The sequence below is a fragment of the Hemicordylus capensis genome, chromosome 2 (genome assembly GCF_027244095.1).
Source record: "Hemicordylus capensis ecotype Gifberg chromosome 2, rHemCap1.1.pri, whole genome shotgun sequence".
In the NCBI taxonomy this organism is placed as follows: Eukaryota; Metazoa; Chordata; class Lepidosauria; order Squamata; family Cordylidae; genus Hemicordylus; species Hemicordylus capensis.
In genome coordinates, this window is record NC_069658.1 from 185,429,357 (window position 1) to 185,433,495 (window position 4,139).

At 45.8% G+C, this 4,139-nt stretch overlaps 1 protein-coding gene across 1 annotated transcript in view; it reads left to right on the plus strand.

Moving 5' to 3' along the window:
- The first annotated feature begins 1,799 nt into the window (after nucleotides 1-1,799).
- The window catches only part of FAM50A (family with sequence similarity 50 member A), a 13,614-nt gene continuing 11,274 nt past the window's right edge, over nucleotides 1,800-4,139 (plus strand). The window contains exon 1 of the mRNA XM_053300330.1: nucleotides 1,800-1,954. The gene's annotated coding sequence lies outside the window, so the exon portion shown is untranslated. The remainder of the gene's footprint in view (nucleotides 1,955-4,139) is intronic.

Below are 4,139 nucleotides of genomic sequence, written 5' to 3' on the forward strand. Positions count from 1 at the left end.
TTTATTTATTATTTCTCTGTGTAAACCGCCCTGAGCCATTTTTGGAAGGGCAGTATAGAAACTGAATGAATGAATGAATGAATGAATAAATAAATAAATAAAGCAAGCCTGGGTGAATAAATGTGTCTTCAGCACCTTTTAAAAAGTTGCCAGTGATGGGGAGGCTCTTACTTAAACAGGGAGCGCATTCCAAAGTCCAGGGGAAGCAACAGAGAAGCTGTGTTCCTGAGTAGCTGCCAGATGAGTTGTTGGCTACTGCAGTTGGCCAACTGCAGGTTAACTTCTCTAGATGATCTCAACAGGTGGTGGGGCTTGTGGTGAAGAGGACATTCTCTTAAATAATCAGGGCCTAAGTTGTTTAGGGCTTTATAGGTAATAACCAGCACCTTGTATTTTGCCTGAAAACGTATTGGCAGCCAGTGTAATTCTTTCAACACTAGAGTGACATGGTCTCTCCTAGATGATCCAGAGACCAACCTGGCTGCTGCATTCTGGACCAACTGCAGTTTCCGGACTATGTACAAAAGGCAGCCCCACATGGAGCGCATTGCAGTTATCCAGCCTAAAGGTTACCAGCATTATATGTACCACCGCTTTGAGGTTATTCATCTCAAGAAACAGACATAGCCGAAGCCGATAACGAGCACCTCTGGCCACTGCCTCAACCTGGGACACCAGGGAGAGGTTCGGATCCAGAAGCAACCCCAGACTGCTTACCTATTCCTTCCAGGGGAGCGTGACCCCATCCAGAACCAACAGATCAATACCATCTCCCGAGTTCCAGCCTCGCACAATAAGTACCTCCGTCTTATCTAGATTCAGCCCCAGGCATTTAGAGAGGTTATGCTTTCTCTGGATGAGGATGACACGGAGAAGTAGATTTGGGTGTCATCAGCATACTGATGTCCTGCACCAAATCTCGTGATGATATCTCCCAGTCCCAGTGGTTCCATGTAGATGTCAAACAACATCGGAGACAATATAGAGCCCTGAGCAGGGGCGTAACTATATTAGGGCAAGGGGAGACAGTTGTCTGGGGGCCCACTGCCTTGGGGAGCCCCCGGAGGCAAGTCGCAGGACTGACTCCCCCAGCCATGCACCCACCCGGGCTTCCTTCAGTTGTATTCATCCTCCGAAACTGATGTGAGTGTTAAGACCTGGAGCTACCCGAACAGCATGTCTTTCTCTAGTACCATTAAATGACTTGCATCGTCCACAATTTACAAAACCATTTAAGATTTCTTTACTTCATGAGCTTAGCTTCAGTGATGGCGGGGCCCATTTTAAAATCTTATCTCTGGGACCACTCCAACCTTGCTATGCCCCTGGCCCTGAGGGACACCAGAGAAAAGTTCACCTGCAACTGCTGAGTTTGTGCCTGTCACATGGCCTTTAAGGGCACAAAAACCTGAAAAATGTTGTTTAATAAGGTGAGATAGTGGAGGAAAAGATAAAATATGTATTTCAGTCACTTAGTAGTGTTACCCCATTCAGCCATGATACTTACTGGGTGTCTCTGGGCCAGTAACTCCTCTCTTAGCCTAACCTACTTCACAGGGTTGTTGTGAAGAGAAACTTAACCATGTAAGCTCCTTGGAGGAAGAGTGGAATATAAATGTAAAATAATAATAATAAAATAATAATAATCTTAAGACTTCTGGTTTAAAATGACACTCTAATTTCCAGTAAAAGTAGTATTTTCGACATAGAAATACCAAGGGCCAGAGCGACACCACTTTGCACCCATAGAATTCGGAAGTTAAAACTGTGCGTCACTCTAGACTTTTTAAAAATCTCTATGTAACAAGCAGAGGAAACTGGAAGAGCAGGCTGTATTTCCGGCGCATGTGAGTGACGTAGAGGAAGGAGCTAGTAGAGTCTGCGGTGCAGAAAGGCTTTTCCGATTATCATTTTCTCTTGGAAGGAAAAACAATTCCCACCTTCTGTTGACCAGGTGAGGATCCCAGTATTCGCTGATGTCTGGTTCTTCGGGGTAAAGAGTGGTTCTGTTCCCGCCCCTTGGTACTTTGCGGCTCCCCCGCCAGGTCCAGGAATCCCACCCCATGAGCCAGGTTCTCTAGTCTCCTTTATTCACCCGCACCAGAGGGGGCCCCCCGCCGCCCCCAAGTACTCGTGTTCTCTGTTGGGCTGGAGTTGTACATAGGAAGCTGCCATAGGAAGTGTTGGGGGTGGGAGGCACTGCTTTGCAGTGGTTCCGCTCCTACCTTTCTGGCAGATCCCAGATGGTGTTGCTTGGAGACTGCTGCTCTTCAAAATCTGAGCTTTAATATCTGCATGAAACCATTGGGAGAGATCATTGGGAGATTTGGTGCTGGGTGTTATCAGTATGCTGATGACACCCAAATCTATTTCTCCATGTCAACATCATCAGGAGAAGGCATATCCTCCCTGAATGCCTGCCTGGAGGGAGGAATGGGCTGGATGAGAGATAACAAGCTGAGGCTGAATCCAGATAAGATGGAGGTACTTATTGTGCGCGGTCGTCACTTGGGAAGCAATATTGATCTACCTGTTCTAGATGGGGTCACACTTCCTCAGAAGGAACAGGTACGCAGTCTGGGGGTGCTTCTGGATCCACATCTCTCCCTGGTTTCCCAGGTTGAGGCAGGGGCCAGAAGCGCTTTCTATCAGCTTCGGTTGATACGCCAGCTGCGTCCGTTTCTTGACGTTCAAGATCTCAAAACAGTAGTGCACTTGCTGGTAACCTCCAGACTTGATTACTGCAATGCACTCTATGTGGGGCTGCCTTTGTACGTAGTCCAGAAACTGCAATTAGTACAAAATGTGGCAGCCAGGTTGGTCTCTGGGTCATCTCAAAGAGACCATATTACTCCTATATTACAGGAGTTGCACTGGCTGCCGATAGGTTTCCGGGCAAAATACGTGCTGGTTATAACCTATAAAGCCCTAAACAGCTTAGGCCCACGGTACTTAAAAGAGCGTCTTCTTGTGCATGATCCCCATCGTCCACTACGTTCATCAGGAGAGGCTCGTCTGTGGCTACCTTCATGTCGTTTGGTGGCCACCCAGGGACGGGCCTTCTCTGTTGTCGGACCCGAGACTTTGGAACGCACTTCCCATGGGAATAAGAGTCTCTCCATCTCTAGTGGCTTTTAAAAGGGGTCTAAAGATTTATCTTTTTACCCAAGCTTTTTAACTTTTTAACTTTTAACTTTTTAAACTTTTGATTGTTTATTATTTGTTTTAAATTGTTTTTAGTATTTGTTTGTTGTGAACTGCCCTGAGACCTTGGGTTAGGGTGGTATAAAAATGTGCTAAATAAATAATAAAATAAATATACCGAGTCAGACCATTGGTCCATCTAGCTCAGTACTGTCTTCACAGACTGGCAGCAGCTTCTCCAAGGTGGCAGGCAGGAATCTCTCTCAGCCCTATCTTGGAGATGTCAGTGAGGGAACTGGGAACCTAGATGCTCTTCCCTGAGCCAGTCCCATCCCCTAAGGGGAATATTTTAAAGTGCTCACACATGTACTCTCCCATTCAAATACAAACTTGTCCCTTTTGCTAAACAGGGACAAGTTGTGCTTTCTACCACAAGACCAGCTCTCCTCCCTCAGTGGTAGAGGGTATGCATGCAGATGGTCTGGGTATCTGAAAACAGGGTTAGAAAAGACATTGTTTGAAATCTTGGAAAGCTGCTGCCAGTCAGAGTAGGCTATACTGGGCTAGATGGAGCTGGATACTTTAAGGACTGCCTCCTTGTAGGTCTTCGTAAATACGTAGATCATCAACAGAGGCCTTGCTGTTGGGTGCTAGAGCTACATAAAGCACCCATTAGTTGCAGGGCCTTTTCAATAGTACCACCAGTTTTATGGAACTCTCTCCTATTAGAGCCTGTAGGCCTCCCGCTCTGCTGTCCTTTCAACACACGGTGAAAACACGGCTGTTCCATTCCACTTGGGATAATTTTTGTTGATTGCTGCTATTTAGCTTATTTAGACTATTTCTGTGTTCTGTTGTTACAGTTTTGCTGGTTTTGTTTTTCTTTACTTTTTTTGGCCTTAGTGTGATTGATTGTGATTTGATTAGTTTCTGTTGTATATCTCCTTGTATTGCTATTTAGGTAGGAAAAGCAAATGGAAATGTTTTAAAATAAG